Here is a 22,832-nt window from a genome sequence, read left to right as displayed (position 1 = left end):
TTAAAAGGCCCAAAAAAGTTGATTTAGAAGTGATGAATAAAGGCACAAAGCTTTACAAACTAACAAACAAGAAGGGTGAACCACCCCCTAACTTAAAAAGGGTTCAAACCAGCACTTTTAGACCACAAAAACAGAGTTTTTCTTAGCTCAAAACCAGCCCCAAAACAGTAAGAAAAGATGGTAAAACAAGCTTGCAAAATAAAGTAAACAAGACAAGTATATTATCTCTTGAAGCAAATGGGAATTCTAGGCACAAGAACAAGCTAAAACCACCTTCAAGGGCTCCAAGATGACCCCAAATAATCTCAGCTCAAAGGTAAGGGGATTTGATTTAGGATGTGTATGCAAAAGTGTAGAGAAAACAAGCACTTAGACACAAAATTGAAAGAGAGAGAGAGAGAGAGAGATTTTTGCTCTGAATTTTCTCACCCTCAAAAATGGGAGAGGAACCCCCTTATATATAGAAAAACATGCCTTGAGCTTAGAAACATCCTACCATACACATGTAGGAAGATGCAGCTCATTGTGCTAACAGTTGGCGCAGCTGGCAACAAATATCAACAAATATTTGAAAAAAGAGATTGGTGGCCGACATGCACAAGCCATAGCCGACAGCCTCTGGTGGTGGCCGACAGGTCACCACAAGGTTCCAGGTATCAAGTTTTGATCCAAAACAAGGCACAAAAAGGACAAGGTCCAAAGGCTCAAAGACAGGGTGTTCCGCCGAGGACTTCGGACACTCAAAAAAAACACAAACAAACATAATCATCATATACACAAGTGATGACGCCCCAGTCTTGAGGACGGTCAAAAATAGAGTGTCTACACACTCTCAAGTCCAAAACTCAACTTCAAAGATACAAAACTCATCCATTTAGGCCAAAAACCTAAGGAATCATATGTGAAATTGGAAAACATTGAGAATTCTAAATCATTTCGCAAAATCAATGCTAAAAAACTTGCCAATTATACAAAACAAAACCCAATCCTTAGAAAACATAGCATGAATGTATTTCTTTGACTTGAAGACTTCCAAAACATGATCTAGTGACTCAAAATGACTTGAAACTTGATGAATTCCGAAAACTAAAGTGATTTAGTGACATGCATGAGGAATTTCTTGGAAAATTACTTCAAAAATACTATGAAATATGCATGCATGGTTGGATTCTCCCTATATTCATCTTCCTTAGCTTAAATCATGACTTGAATCTTTATAGTCTTTTGAATTCTTACATTAGTCATCTTAAATACACAACCAAAAGGTTGAATTCTTACCTTAGGTCTCCAATCTAGCTCCAAATGGTGAATTCACTAAAATCCCATACCAAACCTTTAAATCCAATGCCAATTTCTTTCACTCTCTAGTATTTTCTTTGTTTGATCACAATTCTCACCTTCTCTCTCTCTCTCTCTCTACGTTTTTGAGCTCAAAGGATGAGGAAAGGAAGTGTAAAATGTATACAAAATGGTAATAGTGGCTTTAAGTGGGCTTACTTAGGAAAATTAATTAAGTTAAGTTAAGAACAACTAAGTAAGATCATTTATTATAATTATTTGGTTCCGAATCGAATTTCAATTGAACCTACTACAAAATTCTAAAAAATTCTAACTAACACATAATTCAAGTCAATTTTGTGATCGGATGCCTATAAGGCCTTCGATTTACAGAACAGAACAGAAATTCAAATAGATATGTCTACGATGAACAGATAAAAACACCAATAATGCAACACATATGCAATTAATTCAAAATCTGATCTTAATAACTTATTAGGTATATTAAATCATGGATTAACGTTAATCATGGGTTGGGGTTGTTACACGAGAAGAGCCTGGACCAGACTCTACTTGAACTTGATGCCGAGGTTGCGGCTGAGAAGGAAGCATCATTGCCAACCGAGGCCGATGCAACGTTGACAGCCGAGGTTGAGCATTCTGAAGTCAATGCTGATGCTGCTAGGACTTAGGAACCTGCTTCTTCACGTAGGTGTTTTTTTCTTTTGAATTAGTTGTAATCTTTTTGTTTTGAACAATGTTTTAGCTTTATCTGGCCGAAGTGCCACCTTTGTAACTGAACAAGCAACCTCTCAGGCCGATGCGCCTTCTGTTTATAAATTGAACTTGTTTTATTTTGAATGAATCCTTCCTCTGTTCTGAGTGTTGAATGTTTGTTTCCTTAAGCTTTACTGCTTTTCTTCTATGCCTTGCATGCTTCCACATGTAAAATATTTTTGCACTTCTACAATCTCTCTTGTATGACTACTTCTGGTTAGGACACCTCGGACGAGTATCAACTCGGACCCGCATCATCTCGGGTGCACCCCCAGTTGGTCACCTTAGTCCAACAATCTCGGGGTTCATTTTTTACTCTGATCTCGGTCCAACCACACTTAAAAATATTTCGTTCAAAATATATTTACTAGTGTTCTTCATTTGCAAGACTTTACCCTTTGCAGCCCTTTCAAGCCTGACAGCTTGGTTGATTGTCTCGGGTAATCAATAACTCGACTAACTTCGACTTGTAAATTGGTCTGAAATTTCAAAAAGTGTCAAGCCCGTCTTAACTTGTAAATTTTTATTAAAAAATTTCAACAAGTTCCAAGCTCTCAAGCTTATTTACCATTCCTATTCCCTACCCCCTAATGTGAACCTAAGTATCACTTACGTTCACAATAAGCATGCATTTTCGATTTTGCCGAAGTCAGACTCAAATAAATCATAGCCGAGGTTTACTAACTCATTGCCTCTGTGAACCTAATTAACCCTATTCTATTCTGCCAACATGGTAAGTCTGATTGCATTCAACTTAATTCAACTCTATTATGTGCAAATATAATTCAACTCTGCTACATAACAAGTCTATGTTACTCATTCAACTTAGTTCATCTCTATTATGTGCAAGTATAATTCAATTCTGCCACATAATAAGTCTAAGTTACTCATTCAACTTAGTTCAACTCTATTATGTGCAAGTATAATTCAACTCTTCCACATAACAAGTCTAAGTTACTCATTCAACTTAGTTCAACTCTATTATGTGCAGGTATAATTCAACTCTACCATATAATAAGTCTAAGTTACTCATCATGTTTTAATCGGAAACATCGTCATAAGACCATTTCAGTCCTATCAAACAAGTGTCAACAATAACCTATGGAAAATCAAATCGAGCTAGTGCTTTATTGAACTTAGGCTAATTACATAAATATCAAAAGACAAAAACTAATGAAAGAAAAACTTCAAATTGCAAGTGTTTTAGGGTCTTGGCAACTCTTTGCCATCACTGCCCTCAAGTCGATATGCCTCATTGCCGGCAACAGAAATAATTCTATAAGGCCCCTCCCAGTTTGGGCCAAGTTTGCCCTCTCTAGGGTTCTTTTTGTTGCAGACAACTTTTCTCAAGATGAGGTCCCCAACCTTGAACTCTCTTGGGTTAACCTTCTTATTGTAAGCTCTCGCAAGTTGCTGCTGGTATGCCCCCAGCCGAATTGCTACTTTTTCTCTTCTTTCTTCCAGCAGATCTAGATTTCGGGCTAAGAATGCCTCATTGGTCCTATCCTCTACTCCCTGGGTTTTGATTCCAAGAATGCCGACCTTTAGTAGGATAACTGCCTCAGTGCCATAAGCCATGGCAAAAGGAGATTTCCCAGTTGATCTTCTCGACGTAGTCTGATATGCCCATAGTACATTGGGAAACTTTTCCACCCATTTTCCCTTTGCTGCTTCTAGCATTTTCTTGATCCCATCCAAGATGGTCTTGTTGGATACCTCGGCCTGACCATTACTTTGGGAAAAACTTAGAGTGGAGTAATAATTCTTTATCTTGTACTTGGCGAAAAAACTCTTGATCAGCTTACTGTCAAATTGGATGTCATTTTTTGTAATAATAGCTCTTAGAATCCTAAATCGGGTGATAATGTTTTTCCAGATAAAGTTCTTCACATCAATATTTCTAATCTTCGCGAGGGGTTTTGCCTTTACCCATTTCGTAAAGTAGTCAGTTGCCACTAATAGAAATTTTCTTTGTCTAGTTGCCTAGGGCAATTGCCCAACAGGATCCATGCCCCATTGGGCAAACGGCCAAGGACTGGATATTGGATTTAAGTTTGCTACTGGCTGATGTATCAAGGGTACAAACTTCTAGCATTTCTCACATTTCCTGACATAAACCTCAGCATCTTTCTGCATGTAGGGCCACCAGTATCCTTGAGTTATGGCCCTACGAGCAAGTGACCTACCCCCAGCATGACTTCCACAAACCCTTCATGAATTTCATACAAAAAGTCCTCTACTTGAAAGGGATGCACACATCTGAGCAAAGGTCCAGTGAAAGATCTTCTGTACAAGTAGCCTTCTACTGATAGGCAAAACCTGGCTGACTTCAGCCTGATCTTGTGTGACTCTTTTCTATTGTCTGATAGATTATTATTCTTAAAAAATGTTACTATCGCATCCATCCAACTTGGACCCATCTTTATGCACATTGCCTCGTATTCTGTTATCAGAGGCTCCACACTTGGTCCTGTTAAATAATGTACCATGATTGTCCATGGTTTCCCTGACTTTATTGTACTAGCCAGGTTAGCCAAGGCATCGGCATGACTGTTGTCATCTCGGCTAACTTGCTGTAATCGACAGTTCTAGAACAATGCTAGTAGTTTGATGACCTCTTTGACATATGCTATCATTCTTTCATCTCAGGCAGCATATTAACCCGTTGCTTTGTTCACAATGAGTTAGAAGTCACAGAAGACTACCACCTCATCGGCTTCTATTACTACTACTAGCTTCAATCCAGCAATTAGTGCTTCATACTCCGCTTCGTTGTTTGAGGCCTTGAACCCCAAAACGAATTGATTGCTCAATCATTTGCCCATCTGGCGATACCAAAACCACTTCTGCCCTCACCCCTTGCCTATTTGAACTTCCATCAACAAATAGGCGGAAGGAGTCGCTGATGTAGATGTTGTAGGGCTTTGGTTGCTCTGCCTTCTTCTGCTTTGCTTGGGTGGGATCCTTTAGCCCCAACTGGGTCTCTTCTGGACTTGTTGGACATCCTAGGCCGCGGTTCCCCGGAGCCCAACGTGGTATGGCAGCAGGTGTGAATTTGGCCACAAAGTTAGCCAGAACTTGACCCTTGATTGATGTTCTTGGCCTGAACTCCAGGTCATACTGGCCTAGCACTACTGCCCTTCTGGCTATTCTACCTATCAGGTCTCCATGCTGCAACAGGGACTTCAAAGGATGCTCAGTCAATACCATGATCTTGTGGGCTTGGAAGTAGTGGTTCAATTTCTTGGAAGCCATTACCAAGGCTAGTGTTAACTTTTCCAAGGGCAGATACCTGGTTTCCGCACCTGCCAGGGTTTTACTCACATAGTAAATCGCTTTTTGTTCTCCTCCTTCTTCTTAGATTACTACTGCACTGACTGCATGCTCTAAAATAGCTAAGTATAGGAACAGTTCTTCTCCTGGCACAGGAGTTGACAAAACTGGTGTTGTTGTCAAGTATGTCTTTAGGTCGGCCAGGAAGGCCTCACACTCTTCTGTCCATAAAAAATCAGTAGCCTTCTTCAGCAAATTAAAAAATGGTTTGCACTTATCTGAACTTCGGCTGATGAACCTATTCAAGGCTGCAGCTTTCCAAGTTGATATCTGTACTTGCTTGGCTGATGTCGGACTCTTCAGATCTAAAATGGCTTTGATCTGATTTAAGCTTGCTTCAATGCCCTGTCTGGTGACCAAGTATCCCAGGAACTTACCAGACTCAACTCCAAATGTGCACTTCAAAGCATTGAGTCGGAGCTGATATGATCTTAGGATATCAATGACTGCTTTCAAGTCAATGAGATGATTCTTAGGTTCTTTGGTCTTCACGACCATGCCATCAATGTACACTTCCACTATTTTGCCAATCAGATGTCTGAACATCTTGGTCACCAACCTCTGGTAGGTTGCTCCCGCATTCTTTAACCCGAAAGGCATTACTCTGTAGCAATACAGCCCTTTTGGGGTAATAAATGTTGTCTTCTCCTTATCAGAAGGATATATTGCTATCTAGTGGTATCCCTTGTAAGCGTCCAGGAAGCTCATTATTCCATGTCCTGAAGTGGCATCTACTAGCTGATCAATCTTGGGGAGTGGGAAACTGTCTTTGGGACAAGCCTTATTCAGGCCAGTGAAGTCCATGCAAACCATCCACTTCTCATTCTTCTTTTTCATAGCAACTGTGCTTGACAACCAAGTTAGGTAATTTACCTCTCGAATGGCTCTGGCCTCCAACAATTTGTCCACTTCCTCCTCTACTGCCTCCACATGAACCAACATCGCCCTCCTTGCCCGCTAAATGACAGGTTATGTCGACCTGTCCACATTTAATCTATGGCATGTGACCTCGCGGTCAATGCCAAGCATCTCGTATGGCGTCTAGGCAAAAACCTCTATGTTTACTCACAAGAATGCTTCTAATTCCCTTTCCTCCTTCTCGGCCAAGCCTAAGCTGAGAAGGAAAAAGTGCTCCTCATCTCCTTGTTGGACTATAATTTTCTTCAAGGCTTCCTCGCTTTTGTCGGCTGGTTCTTTGCCGACGTCATCCAGGACCTCCATATCCTCATCTTTAATTTCTACTGTTTCTATTTCTAGCATGTTGCAAGTAGATTTCATTGCTGCCATGGAGTAATTTTTTGCTTGCACCTGATCTCCTCTAACCTCTTCAATTCCATGCTCCATTGGGAACCGCAATAGCTGATGTAATGTTGAGGGAACAACACTCATTGCATGCAACCATAGCCTTTCCAAAATAACATTATAAGGGAAGGGAGTGTCAATTACTGTGAACTTTGTGCTTACCTTCTTGGTGTCTGCCTGTACCTCTAAATTTGTTGCTTCCATGGGCCATGTTGGTGTTCTATTGAACCCGACCATTGGGCTGTTGGACTGCTCTAAATCATTTCGGTGAATGCTGAGCTCCTTGTAACACCTGACATACATGATGTCACAAGAGTTACTTTGGTCAATCAGAATGCGCCTTACCTGGCATTCTCCAATTTTGAGGGTTACTACCAGAGTATCGTTGTGTGGATGTTGTACCATATCTAAATCGACTTCAGTAAAGGAGACTATCGGTCCCTGATACTCATGCACACTGGGCTTCTTCTGTTGAACCAGGTACACATGCTGCAGGTGTCTCATTTTCTGTGTTTTCCCCTTTAACTTCATTTTCGTTTACTCTCTAGTGAATTACGTTGATCACTCGGGATCTATTTGCTTGTTGTGGTGGCGATGGTGGAGGTGCTGCCGATATTAAGGGAAACCTTGCATGCTCTTCTCTTGTCCTGGTCTCATCCACCAGGTCTTTCAGATGACCTTGCCTGACCAAGTCCTCCAAGTACGTTCTTAGGGCCCTGCATCCTTGTGTAAAATGCCCAGCCTCATTGTGGTAAGCGCAGTGCTTCCCGATACTTCTTCCCATAAACTTGTCATGAACTTTCTCTAGCACACTGTAATACGGATATTTCTTGATCCTCTCCAGGACCTTATGGATCAGGATCTTGAATACTGTAGTAACTGCCTATGCAACCTGTAATCCGACCTCCTGCTTGTTAATGGTGGTATTACTTCGACCTCGCTTTGACAAGCCGTTTCTTTTCTCCTGCTTCGACACTTTTACTCCTGGTGTGTCCTCCTTTGCCCTGGCATATTTTTCTATTCAAGCCATGAGCCCTTCCATACTTTTTGGTAGAGTTTTTGCTATTTGCTTTCGAAGTGGGCATTCATCCTCCAGGCTATTTTTAAACGAAACGACTGTCATCTCCTGATTACATGCGAGTATCCGGTTGAACACCTCGTAATACCGCTTGGCATAAGCCCTTAACTTCTCATCATCGCCAATCTTTAAAGCCAGCAGGGAGTCCACCCTCAACGGCTATAGTTTATTTGTAACAAACCTGGCTACGAACATCTCGGCTAGGCCTTCCCGACTTTTCACAGTTCCTTTCGACAACTTGTAAGACCAATCCGACGTGATTTCTCCAAAAGATGAGGGGAACATCTTGCAATGAAACTGCTCATTCCCGCTGTACAAGGCCATTGAATTTAAATACAAGCCGACATGAAAGTTCGGGTCAGACTTACCATCGTATATTTGGAACCTCGGCATTTGGAATCTCTGCGGAGGCTCGAACTTATCTAGCTCCACTGAGAACGGAGTCCTCGGCTTGACAGGGGATGTTACCTTGACATTGAGTCATTTCCTCTGGAGACAGTCTCTCAAATCCTCCTTCTCTCGTTCGGGAGCTCGGCTATCAACGGATTTCAGCCTTTTTGGGACACTGCTCACAGTGTCATTATTTGTCCTCTTGGACCTCCTCTCGTCCGCTGCGTCAAAACAAAGTTCCTTCCTGTGGATACGCCGAGGTTCCCAAATGTAAGTCCCCTTCGTTCGTGCTGTCTTTTGCGACTAACCTCACATTGATTCAATGCGGCCGACATCCCGTGATGGCCGATAGGAGCACTTCTTTTCCCTACCATGTTGCGGGACTACTGGGATTACTTTTTGCCCCCCTTTCTAGGCGTCAGTCCTGGCTACTGGCCGCGGTGTGTCTTGTAATGGGAATGGTGATTACATTACCTTGTTCTGCATCATGAAATTGACAACCGTCTTAAGGTTCGCCAACTTATTCGTCATTCCTTTCATCTCGTCGTCCCTTTCTCAGGCATCGATCCTTCTATACCTGGAGGTTGCTTTCGTTGTAATAATCATCTCGGCTACCTTTATTCGGGATGTTATCCTTTTTGCCGACATCCTTCTACCCAGGATTCAGATCATTTGCGCCTTCATTACGTGGTTCTTTCCCGACGTTAGGATCTGCGTGCTCCTCGTTTTCGCTGTAGACGCCGTCCCCAATCTTTTCTTCTTACTCGTTGTTAGCCATTTATTCTCCTTAAGTTTCCACAAATGGCGCCAAATTATGGGTGTTGATTTTTGACCACACCACCAGACAGGAAACTCAGCTGGAGAGCACTGACAGAATAGATTAAGCCCGAACAACCTACACAAGAAGATGAGATTCCGGCGGTGGTTCGTCCACCCGGAGGCACTCCGACGATCAAGTTAGTAATCTCTCACAGATACTAAATCAAGTACTTAACTCACAAGTCAAAGCATAAAAAACGTACCTTAGACCCATCAGGGTGCCTTATTTTTATAATGATCAGTGTCCAACTTCCCCTAGAAGGCTTACTTCATGGGATTCAAGCTCATCATGCTTATCTTGGACCCCTAACTAGATAGGGATAAACTCCCTAAGAGTTTTATCCTTATCCAGGTTAGAGCCCTCTCTTATCTAGGATTTTTACTCCTTTATCTGCTTATCTCGGATTCCGGTATCTGTGCAGATAACCCCGACCTTGCCGAAATCACCTCGGCTACATGACCAGTCCACATGGCACCTCGGCTAACATGTCAGCGTCACCTTAGTCACGTGCTGCCATTCGCAAAATATGCCCCCACAATAAAGTAACAAGATTGGATTTTTGTCTTTTTTTTAATTTGTAATGATTTCTTCTAATCTTAATATATGAAAATAGATTTTAGTTTATAATTTTAATAATTATATGTGCAAGTAAATTTTTTCTGACTAACTAACAAATAAAAAAAATTACTCATCATTTTATCTTAATTTTTATTTTTATTTTTATTTTTTATAAGAAAAAATGTAGGAGCAACTCATTTTCGGAGTTCTCTAAAGGCTCCATAAATGTTGTCCAACCCTGATTTTAATGTGTATTTTTAGTGTTAGCATTTTAGATAGAAAAACCGTATATGCAAAATTGGAGAAACAAAAGTAAATTTTTTAAGAAACTATAGTGTTATGTATATATTCATTAATTTACTATGCATGAATAGATAAAATGGCCGTGTGAGGTGAGTTACATGTGATAATTTTTTATTTAAAATATTAATAATAATTGATAGAGAGATTATATTAATAGTGCAGGTTCATGGTTTGCTTCTGGGGATTTGTTTTTAAGATCCTCAATATTAAGATTTTAGTGGATAAATGACATATAATATTTTTATAATAGTTAAGGTCTTATAATATTTTTATAGAGAAAATTCGACTTAGAGAAATTTTGTCATACTCAGAGAAATTTCAGCCTGACCCAGATAAATTTTAAAATTTGTTTGGTATGATCACAAAGAAATTTCATAGAGAGATCTTAGCTAATTAAAAAAAAAAAGCATCTTGAATCTCTTCTACTATACAAAGTTAGAGTGTGATTTTTCACTAATTTTTTCTTTGCTTTTTTGTGACTTTTCTGTTAACTTATTTTTATTTTTAGTAAACTTTTAAGAAAAAATAAAAAAATTTGGGCTTCTACATTTTACTTGACGAGACAAAAATTAATATTAAAAAAAAAATTAATTTCAAAAAATTTAGAAAAAACAAAAATAAGTTAAAAAATAATAGATTTTTTTGAATTTTAATATATATATATATATATATATATTATACTTTTTAGATTTGTCTATAGAAGTCGAATTGGAAACATAATTTTCTTTTATCATTATTTAAAAAAAAAGATTAAAAATAAATTTATTTATTTATTTATTTTTAAATGTGGTTTATTTTTGTGTTCCCAAACCCCATTGAAAGTAAAGACTTTAAATTAACAAAATTGAAACTACCCACATGAAGTGAAATTTTCCCTCAAACAAGAAAAATCATAATTTAATAAGCCAAATGCTTAATATTTATCCTTCAAAAATTCATGCTGGATTCGTAGCCACAAGAACAAATTACAGATTGCCTGGTATGCCTATAAAAATATCAAAATTTGACGAAAATTTTTAACCAATATTATCAAATTATGATATCTTCACATTAATAAGTGAAAAAAAAAATAATGAAAAAACTTTAACAATATTATTTTAACGATAGTCACTGGAGTTGCTCTTAAAATGGAGGACACAATTGAACAAGATTCACTCCAAATATTTATTCCTGAAAAACTAGTACCTGTTCAAAAGGCGCAAAAAGAACTGCATTGTAGGGAAGAAGATACGCAAAGCAAAAAAGTGAAATGTGTTGTATTTAAAAAAATGAGGCATATATTATTGGAGTGAGAGGGACAAAAGGATGTGATTTTGTCTGCTGAGCATCAACTACAGTGTGCTACTCTAGATTCTTGGACAGAAGGGTCTCGTTAGGGTAGTTTTGTGGTTCATTTTGGATTCCTCAAGGTGATCTGAAATTTTCAAATTTGAATGTTTTTAAAGGCTGGGGGCCGGCCTCCAGTCAAACCGTCAGGATTGGAGGATCCAGTTCAGTCTATTAGGTTCATTGTTTTATTATTTTTAGATAATTTAAATTATTCATATTTTAAGTTTTGTTGAACACATTATTTCTGTAAAAAATCAAGAGAATTGGATAACAGATACTATATATTTTGATCACTTTTTTATGAATCGTTAATTTTCTGACCATTCATTTTTTTTTTCAGACAAAAGTGATCCGAATACATAGTATCCGTTATCCGATTGATGTGATTTTTTTACAGGAATAATATACTCAACAAATTTTAAAATGTGAATGGTTTTGATTATCGAAAAGGGACCCAAAAATAGGCCCAATAGGCTGAGCTGGATCAGACTGTCCCAAATTCTGGAAATCGTCCAAACCCTTTTTAAAATATATTATTTATTTAAAAAATTATATTGATAGGGCGTTTGAAGTCATTTGTTTGAATCATATTTATTTATTTTTTAAAGATAATAAATTATAAATATATTTTTTAAAATTTATTTAATATATTATTTATTTCATATAATTTTAAAAATTACATTTTACTTATTTAAATTATGGGTAAATTACACTGATACCCCCTGAGGTTTATGTTTATTACATTTTCCCCCATTGTATTTTGGAAATTACACTGACTCCCCTGTTAATTTAATTTTATGTATGGTGATCATTACGGTGAGGGGGAACTATTATGAAACTTTAAATTTTATGGGGTAATCTGTAATGAAATTTTAAACTTCAGGGAGGGGATATAATTTTCAAAAAGTGAGAGAAAAAACTGTAATAAATAAAAATCTCGATGGGTGTCAATGTAATTTACCCTTAAATTTTTAATTATATAATAAATAATTCATTTTAGGGCAAATTACAAACACCTCCCTCGAGGTTTTGTAAAAATACAGATTCCCCCCTGACGTTTGAAAAATTACATCCCACCCCCTGAGGTTTATATTTTCATAACAAATTGCCCCCTGAGGTTTTTATTTTCATACAGATTCCCCCCCTAATTTTTTCTAATTTGTTATGAAAATTTGACTCTCAGGGGGCAATTTGTAATTTCTCAAACCTCAGGGGGGAATTTGTATTTTCACCAAACCTCGAGGGAGTGTTTGTAATTTGCCCTTTATTTTATTAATAATTTTATTACTGTATAATAAGGCCAAGTTTGGCATGTCTTAAAAAAGGCAAAAAGGCAAAAAGTCACTATCCTATTTAAGTCACTATCCTATTTAAGTCATATCACCTCTCTAATACATCACTTCAAACCCAACCCAAATCTAACCCATATTTTATAAAAAATCAAAAAATACACTTATTTATATCATCTCAAACAACCCCTAAGAAAAGTCTATCTACCCATTACGAATATTAAAGCAAACGCAGCGCAGGATGGGCCACCCTGCTCAATTCATATTTTGAACGGCTAGTCTAAATTCCGAATAAATAAATTATATATTTTTTTAGATAACGAGTGGGGTCTCATGTGAATCTTAGAGCATCCCCACCAATCGTTAAAATAGTTATTTAAAATTTCATTTTTTTATTTTAGTTAATTTTTTTTAATGTATAAAATAATTATTTAAAATTTCATTTTATTATTTTAACTAATATTTTTTTTAATATACATTTTAACAATATTATCTACTTTAGCTATCTTTTTTCTTTCAAATATTATTTTTTATTTTTTATTTTTTATTCTATCTTCTTTCAAATATAATATTTATTGGAAAAAAAAAAGCTAAAAGAGATTGACAAGAGGAACGAAGAAAATAATAAAAAATTATGAGGCTAGAGCACAGTGAGCACAGTGCCTCATCTTCTTTAACGAGTTACAGTAGCTCAAAGTTATTTTAGCAAGTTCCTGGTGAGGTTGTTAGAGACTCATTTTCGAGCTTGAAACTAGCTAAAATAACAAAATTAGTGAATTGACGATTCTGCTGGAGATGCTCTTACTTATGTGTATCTCACACTCTTATTTGATCTTTGTATTTGTTTTTTTGGATATTGTGTGGGTAATTTTCTGACCACATTGCCCGCTTAGTAACCAATTTGAGAGCACTGACAGAATAAATGGCACCTGACTGACCTGCCACAGAAATATAAGAATCCCGCGGTGGTTTCGACCACCCAGGGGCACTCCGACGATCAAGTCAGTATACCTCTCAAAGATAAATCAAGTACTAAACTCACAAGCTTGAGTATCAAAAGCATACCTTAGACCCATGGGGGTGCCTCTCTTTTATAGCCAATACAATCCTAGTCCCAAAAGGAGCCAGACCCTAATGGACTTAGGATTATTGCTAATCTAGGACTCCCAGTGGGATTAGGATAAACTCTCTAAGAGTCTTATCTTTACCCAAACTGAAGTCCTCTCCCAATCTAGGACTCTTGTCCATATCCAAGTTGAGTTCTCTTTTCATTCTAGGACTCTTGTCCCTTATCCGCTTATCTCGGATTCAGATATCTTCGGAGGCAACCTCGGCCTAGCCGAGATGACCTCGGCGTCACGACCAGGACATGTGGCACCTCGGCTGACACGTCGGCGTCACCTTGCCACGTGTTGGTACTCAGAAAATATATCCCCACAATTGCCCCTAGGTTCTATTACCTCGGCATTCTGAGGTGATGGAACCTACACTGTTCGTTCATCTGTGCCCCTCTGTCCGAGATCAAACTTGCCGACCTCAAAGTTCCTTGGACTTTACTGTCCACTTCTGTCATGTATCAAGATTCATGCCTTCTAAGCTGCTTGAAATCGCACCTCCTAGCCGAGGTTTTGGTTCCATTAATTCGTAAACTCCAAGAGCTTTGCAACTGCTCCACTCACACTCTTTGGTGAGTTCCCGATTTCCAGTCATCTATTTGACTCCGGCGATTTTTATATCGGCGTTCATTTCTCTTGGTAGGTTCATAAACTCTTTTATTAAGCTCAATCTTTCATAACTCTTCTGAATCCGTTTACTTGCCCTCTGTGTTCTTCTATTTTCGTCTGTTTCCAAGTCTTGAATTGTTTGATCGCTTGACATTGTTCTTGTCATATCCACTTTCTGTTGCTAGCATTGTGTCTGGTTCATTACTTTCTTGTCCTTCACATACTTACTTAGTGCCTATGCACTTGGCTTTATTCTTTGAACTTTGTCATCTTCTTGACTATTTTTCTCTTTTTTCATTTAATCCTCTGGCTTCTTCTCTTTCTAGCTCTTTTGCTTAAATTCGTCATTTGTTCCAAGCTTTCAAGCTTCTGCAACTGTCTTCGTTTCTCTCCTCTGGTGAAGCTTTACGTCATTCTGTCATTGTCGTCAGACTTCGGCAATTCTCATTCCGGCTTCCCTCTTTCTGGTAAGCCACTATTCCTCCTGGTTTTATTTCTTGTTGCTTTCCAAGAAGCTCTACTTCATTGTTAATCACCATTGCTTGTTTTACCCGTTATTTCCAAATCATCTTCTTGAATACACACTGTTCACACATCTATTGATTTCTACCACTGTTCTTGGCTTGACATACTTGTGCAATCTTTTTGTCTTGATTTCTTGATAGCTTCATTATCATTCTTGATTACGAATTACATTCATGTTTCTGTTTTCTGTGTCTTTTTCCAGATTCTTGCTTTTAATCTTTGCCTTCAAACCCCGAGGTGCCAATCGCCGAGAAGAGCCTTGATCAAACTCTTCAGGAGATCGAGGCTGAGCTCGAGGCCGAGAAGGTTGCTGAGAAGTCTTCCCAACTATCTTCTATATCCTGTCATTGATGCCGAGTAGTTTTGTTTTCAATTCTCTTTCTTCTTCTTCGGCTAAGCCTGAGCCGAGAAGAAAGAAGCGTTCTTCGTCGCCCTCCTGGACGAGGATTTTCTTCAGTGTCTCTTCACTCTTTTTGGCTGGCTCCTTGCCGACATCATCTAGGACCTCCATGTTCTCGTCTTCAATCTCTGCCTTCCCTGGTTCCCGAATGTTGCAGGTAGTTTTTCATTGCTGCCATGGAGCAATTCTTTGCCTGCAGTTGGTCTCCTCTGACTTCTTCAATCCTATGTTCTGTTGGAAACCACAGTAGTTGATGCAATGTTGAGGGAACTGCCCCCATTGCATGCAACCATGGCCTTCCCAAGATGATATTGTATGGCGAGGGCGTGTCAATCACCATGAATTCTATCTTGATCTTCTTCTAACTACTCTTGTATGATTCTATACTTAGAATATTTTGCATGCCTTTCATACTTTGCCTCCTTTGTGCAATCTTCTCGGGGTTACATACCTCGGGTATAATAGCTACAAAACTTTTACTTCGTCAAGATACTGACCTCCAAACTTTTCATAAATTCTAACAAGTGTGAAACATATACTACTCAATGTTAACTTTGCAAACTTTTTTGCAACAAGTGTTTAAACGGTGATCTCGGTCTTGCCTACTTGTAAATTGCTACAAATTTCAACAAGGATTAACATATACTGTAACAGGGATCAACAAGGATTAACATAACAAGTGTTAAACAGTAATTTATTTGTAAATTGCTACGAATTTCAACAAGTGTTTAAACAACATACTTAGCTTTTTCCTCAACCTGTAAATTACTGCAAATTTCAACAGATGATCATATGTCGGCTTAACGTTATCTTGTAAATTGCTACAAATTTCAACAAGTGTTAGGCATCTTCTTTGGTTTAACCAACCTGTAGATTGCTACAAGTGTTTAGTAATAACCTCGGCTTTGCTTCAACTCGTAAATTGCTACGAATTTAAACAAGCGAAGAGAAACAGTAATCTCAGCTTAACTTCAACTTGTAAATTGCTACAAATTTCAACAAGTGAAGATAAGGAACCATCTCGGCTTAACTTCAACTTGTAAATTGCTACAAATTTCAACAAGTGAATTAAGGAATAATTTCGGCTTAACTTCGACTTGTAAATTGCTACAAATTTCAACAAGTGAAGATAAGGAATCAGCTTAATTTCAACTTGTAAATTGCTACAAATTTCAACAAGTGAATTAAGGAATAATCTCGGTTTAACTTCGACTTGTAAATTGCCACAAATTTCAACAAGTGAAGATAAGGATCAGCTTAATTCCAACTTGTAAATTGCTACAAATTTCAACAAGTGAATTAAGGAATCAGCTTAATTTCAACTTGTAAATTGCTACAAATTTCAACAAGTGAATTAAGGAATAATCTCGGCTTAATTTCAGTTAAGCATCATCTCGGCTTAACTTCGGTTAAGTATCATCTCGGCTTAACTTCAGTTAAGTATCGTCTCGGTTTAACTTTGGTTAAACATCATCTGGGCTTAACTTCGGTTAAGCATCATCTCGGCTTAACTTCGGTTAAGCATCGTCTTGGTTTAACTTCGGTTAAACATCATCTGGGCTTAACTTCGGTTAAGCATTAGCTCGGCTTAACTTCGGTTAAGTATCATCTCGGCTTAACTTCGGTTAAGCATCGTCTCGGTTTAACTTCGGTTAAACATCATCTGGGCTTAACTTCGGTTAAGCATCATCTCGGCTTAAATTCGGTTAAGTATCATCTCGGCTTAACTTCGGTTAAGCATCGTCTCAGTTTAACTTCGGTTAAACATCATCTGGGCTTAACTTCGGTTAAGCATTATCTCGGCTTAACTTCGGTTAAGCATCATCTCGGCTTAACTTCGGTTAAGCATCGTCTCGGCTTAACTTCGGTTAAGTATCATCTCGGCTTAACCTCGGTTAAGCATCGTCTCGATTTAACTTCGGTTAAACATCATCTGGGCTTAACTTCGGTTAAGCATCATCTCGGCTTAACTTCGGTTAAGTATCATCTCGGCTTAACTTCGATTAAGCATCCTCTCGGTTTAACTTCGGTTAAACATCATCTAGGCTTAACTTCGGTTAAGCATTATTTCGGCTTAACTTCGGTTAAGTATCATCTCGGCTTAACTTCGGTTAAGCATCATATTGGTTTAACCAACTTGTAAATTGCTACAAATTTCAACAAGTGGTAAACGCATTCTTCTTCTCTACGCCCCTAGTGTGAACTTAAAATCCACTTGGGTTCTCATCATATATGTAGCTTCGACCTTGTCGCCGAGGTTGAATTCAAGCCGAGGTTGTCGGCCTTGATTTCTCTATTTGGCTCTAACATGAGTTTGATTTTCGGCCTCGTATCGGCGAGCTGTTTCTCTTTTCTCGTTCTGACGCCTTTGTTCCCGGCCTGTCCTCCTCGGCCCTAGTATACTTCTCAATTCTGGCCAACTTTAGTCTGATCTTGTGTGTTTTCTTTTTATCTTCTGGGATCTGAGATCTGCTCATTGTGCTCTTCTCTTCTCGGACTCAGGTGCCGAGATCTTATCTTCTGGAATCTTGGATTTGCTCACTTAGGTTGAGCTCTTCTCTTTTCGGACCTACTCATCTAGGCCAAGATTATGTCTTCTAGGATCCGAGATCTGGAATTCGGGATCTGCTCACTTAGGATGAGTTCTTCTATACTTGAATGTTATCTCCTTGGGAGCGCTCATGCCCCCTGTCTTTGCATCCCTTCTGGAAGGGTCTTCGTTCCTCTGCAGGTATCTATCCTTCCATACTTGGAGGTCGTCTTCGTTGCTTCGATCTGTTGTCTTTGGTGCGTCACCTTCCTGGCCGGCTTCTTTCACTCGGTGACTCTGGTCACGAGTTTCTGTGTCGCTATTGTCCCCTTCAACGTCGAGATCGATAGGTCTCCGACTCCCCAGTAGGGGCGTTGTCTCTAATCTGATCCTTCTGTCCGTCATTGGCCATCTATTCTTCTTTCTTTCCCACAGACGGCGCCAAATTGTGTGGGTAATTTTCCGACCACACTGCCCGCTTAGTAACCAGCTGGAGAGCACTGGCAGAATAGATGGCACCTGACTGACCTGCCACAGAAATATAAGAATCCCGCAGTGGTTTCGACCACCTAGGGGCACTCCGACAATCAAGTCAGTATATCTCTCAAAGATAAATCAAGTACTAAACTCACAAACTTGAGTATCAAAAGCATACCTTAGACCCATGGGGGTGCCTCTCTTTTATAGCCAATACAATCCTAGTCCCAAAAGGAGCCAGACCCTAATGGACTTAGGATTACTGCTAATCTAGGACTCCCAGTGGGATTAGGATAAACTCTCTAAGAGTCTTATCTTTACCCAAACTGAAGTCTTCTCCCAATCTAGGACTCTTGTCCATATCCAAGTTGAGTTCTCTCTTCATTCTAGGACTCTTGTCCCTTATCCGCTTATCTCAGATTTCGATATCTTCGGAGGCAACCTCGGCCTAGCCGAGATGACCTCGGCGTCACGACTAGGACATGTGGCACCTCGGCTAAGACGTCGGCGTCACCTTGCCACGTGTTGGTACTCAGAAAATATATCCCCACGGATGTTTTCTTTTTGTTCTTAATATAGTTATATTTTTAGGGTTGGTTTGGAAAGTGGGTTGACTTTTTGGCTTTTTAACTTTTTTGACTATTTTAGCTTGGCCTAAAAAGTCTGATTTGGAAAAGATTTTTTGGCTTTTTGATTTTTTTGGTTTTTTTTGTGAGAGAAGAGTGTAATGATTATAGGTTGGACGTGATGTTTTGTTTTTTATGATTAAAATAGCCTATTTTGTCTTTTGTGACTAAAATAGCTAAATTAATCCTTCCCAAATGGACCCTTAATGTTTTAAGAGTATAATAATTGGATTGAGCTGAAAGTTTAAACTCATTCATTTAATAATTCATTTAGTAAGTGAGATCAACCTAATTATTCATATATAATTAATTTTATTTATGTTTAAAAAGTAAAGAAAACATTTTTAAGAGGAAAAGTACACCTACTGAGTTTAAATTTGAATATAACAAACAAAAATGAAATGTTTTTGTTAATTTTATAAAATTATTCAATTTGTTTATTTTTGAATTTTCAAATACAACTTTTAAATTTTGAATTTTTCAAATTTTGTTGTCCATATAAGTTTGTAGGACAGACTTAAGGCCCGTTTGTTTCCCTCTTTCACAGTCTGGAGTGGACTGTGAATGATGAATAGTGAACATAGCTCCTGTTTGTTTACAGATTTGGGGAATGGATTCATAAGCCGGAGGTTTCAGATGCGCCTTCCATGTTGGGATTGTTAGTCTGCTCCAACACTTGGTATTGAAAATTAGTCCGTTGGTATTAGAGGAGTAATTTACTTGTTTACCCTCTCCTCTCCTCTCCTCTTCTCTCCTCTCCTCTCTGTTCTCTTATCATATATATATATATATATATATTTCATTCGGTTTTCTCACCAATCAAACAGAAAGTGTAGACAAATTACAAATTAAACAAAAAGTGTAGAGAAAAGAGATACAAATCAAAAGACTTACATGATATGAAATTATACAAAATTGAAATTTGTAAGAAAAATAAAATTGCGTTGACTGTGAAGATCGGCGTCGGCGTCGGCGTTGACGGTAATGATCGGCGTCATTGCGTTGTCGTCGGTGAAGATCGGTGCCATCGTCGTTCTTATAGTGATGCTCTATTTTTTTTCTTAATAACAGAGAAGGCAATATATGATGATGAATGAACAATGGTTAAAACCGTGGGCAAAGATGATGATGAATGAACAATATTTAAGTGAAAAACATCTTTGAATCCACTGTTTAAAACCATGGAATGGTTAAAACCATGAGTCCGGATCCTCGGCCACCATTCTCTACAACCCTTCCCTGCAGCGCCCCAAAACGACGTCGTTTTGGGGCAAATTTTCAAAAAAAAAAAAAACCAAAACAGAACCCAGAAAGGGTGAAGAAGAGAGAAAACAGCGGTGGGGGTGTTTTGATCTCGCGAGCCCCCTTCTCTCTCTCTCTTTCGCGATCTTGATCTCGCCACCAATGATGAGCCACCATCTCGATCTGAAGAAGAAGAAGAAGAAGATGAACGAGGTGAGGTGGGTTACGGCGGAAGATCGACGGTCAAGCATAGAATCAACCATAAAGAAGACAAACTATATATATATACATCAGACATCAAAGTCACCATAAAAAATAATAATTTCACTCAAATTGCTCTATTTATATATTTTTATGATTGTTATCCATACATATATTATCAGCAAAACTTTTTTTTAATAGTACTATAGAGAGAGAGAGAGAGAGAGAGAGAGAGAGAGAGAGGATGATCGAAGAAGGCGAGGTGAAGTAAAGGAGGTGAGGTGAGGTGATCATATGGTTGATCGAAGAAGAAGATGAAGGAGGTGACGGTCGATCTTCTTTATGGTGGGTTTGACAGTCGAGAGAGAGAGAGAGAGAGAGAGAGAGAAGAGGAAGGGAAGTTGGGTTGCGGTGGCGATGGCGGGGAGGTGGTGGCGCCGTAGGTGGAGGTGGCCGAAGGTCGCCGGCTATGGGGTCACGGTCGTGTGTGGGTTACCCATCGCTGTTATCTTTCTTCTTTCCCCCTTGCTGGGTTCGGTTCTGTTCTGGTTTTGTGTATCTTTTTTTTTTTTTTTTTGAAAATTTGCCCCAAAACGACGTCGTTTTGGGGCGCTGCAGGGAAGGGTTGCAGCTAATGGCGGGCTGAGTTGTTTTCATAATTTAGTTTTATAAAAATAATTAATATTTTAATATTTTTATAAAAATAATTTCATATAATTATGTTTTATAAAAATAATTTAATATACTAATATTTTTATAAAAATAATTTAATATAATTGTGTTTTATAAAAATAATTTAATATAATAATATTTTTATAAAACACAATTTTTAAACACAATTTTTCATAATTCACTCACTAATAATTTCCAAATTTCATAATAATGTAACAAGGGTATTTATGGAATTTAACTAGTTAATCCCACTCCTATCTCTCAAAACAAACATGAATTATTGCTAGTCTATTGGTTATCAAACAAACACAAATTTCTTAGTCCCCTCATTAATAGTCCCCTCACTAATAGTCACCTCACTAATAATCCACTCACTAACAATCCCACCCAATCTACCTCTGAAAACAAACAAACCCTAAGATCATAATGTAATTTTACAGTAATATGTTGAATAAAATTTTGGATAAATTATCAATAAGTCATAATAATTGAATTTAATTCTCATCAATTTTTATTGAAAATAAGTCCTAATAAAATCATTGTTAAAATTAATATTTTTTTGACGATTTTTTGCATATATCGCTAAAAATTGAAAATTAGTGATTTTTTTTGTCATAATTTTTATAAATTGTCACTAAAATTTATGATTAGTGACATTTTTTATGACGAACTTTTCAAATTGTCATTGAAAGTTGAAAATTAGTAATTTTTTGTGATGATTTTTTTAAATGGTCGCTAAAACTTATAATTAGTGACATTTTTTGTGACAAACTGTCACTGAAAATTAACAAATAATTACTTTTTTTAATAATATTTGATGAAAAATGCCATTAATTCTCACCGGACTTATTGGACAATAAGTCCACCTATTAAGACCTATACATAAGTCTCTAAAATTTTAAGTCTGATGTTGAACCAATTCGAGTAGAACGGAGCACGAGATCCTTTTTAGGGATAAATTACGAATCAGTCAAGTGTGAGTGATGGACTTTGAGAGGGAGTTTTTGTATGCACTAGGACTGAGCTGGGCCAAGGCACGGTAGTGGGCCGTTCTGTGGACCGAAGTAAAAAGGGCCTTGTAGTTAGCTCAGTCACCTCGTTCAGAGTGGTAATTAGCTCGGCCATGGTGTTTGAAACCGAGATATTATGGCTTCTTTGGGAGGACCTTGCTCTGGTCAGCGCAGTCAAGACTTGCTGTAGTTAGCTCGGTCTCAACGGACTCAACCGAGGTACTAGTGAATAGGAACCGAGCTATGAGCTGCATGTGAAGGTGCTGGTTTGGGTATGATAGAGGTATTGTTAGCTTGGTTACGTTGTCATACTACCGAGGTAAAACCATCTCACTTGGTTTAAGCAGTGAGTGGGGTGTTGAAGGATAAGTATTATCTTTCCGGAGTGTGATTCCTAGGAGGACTCTTTATGGAGGAATAAGAGTCCTACTATGATTGTGTCACGCGGAACCTATAAAAACTCATAACAGAACCTATGGAAGAGGTAACACAACTTTGATTCTCGAATACGCAGAGCTTTTGTCTATTTGCCTATTTTGCTGACTTAGAGATCGGAGAGGTATCCGGCACACACCCGCTGGCTAGCTTACGTTTGTGTTTTCAGGGAGTCAAGCGGCGACGTTTGGAGGAGTGCAAGCTTGATCAACATGATCATACGAAAAGAATTATTTCGCGCTCGTACATACTTAAATATCTATAAATCCTATACAGTTTTTTAATAGATTAATAAGTCTTAAAATACTTTTTTTTGTCCAAAATACATTTTAAAGATATTGATAGGTAAAAAAATAAATAAGAACACTTGTAAATAAATAAATTTGATCAATAAAATTATCCCGTGACACAATTTTTCTTTATATATATATATTTATTCTAAATTGCGCCAGTGCGATCCCTGCCTGCCCACCCATGATGAACAGCCGAACTTTTTAGAGTTTGGGCAGAGCAGAGAATAAATAGTTTACCAA

Source organism: Camellia sinensis, chromosome 6 (genome assembly GCF_055761805.1).
Source record: "Camellia sinensis isolate YWXY chromosome 6, ASM5576180v1, whole genome shotgun sequence".
Taxonomy (NCBI): domain Eukaryota; kingdom Viridiplantae; phylum Streptophyta; class Magnoliopsida; order Ericales; family Theaceae; genus Camellia; species Camellia sinensis.
The sequence above is the reverse complement of the archived record's forward strand: the minus strand, read 5'-3'. Positions refer to the sequence as shown.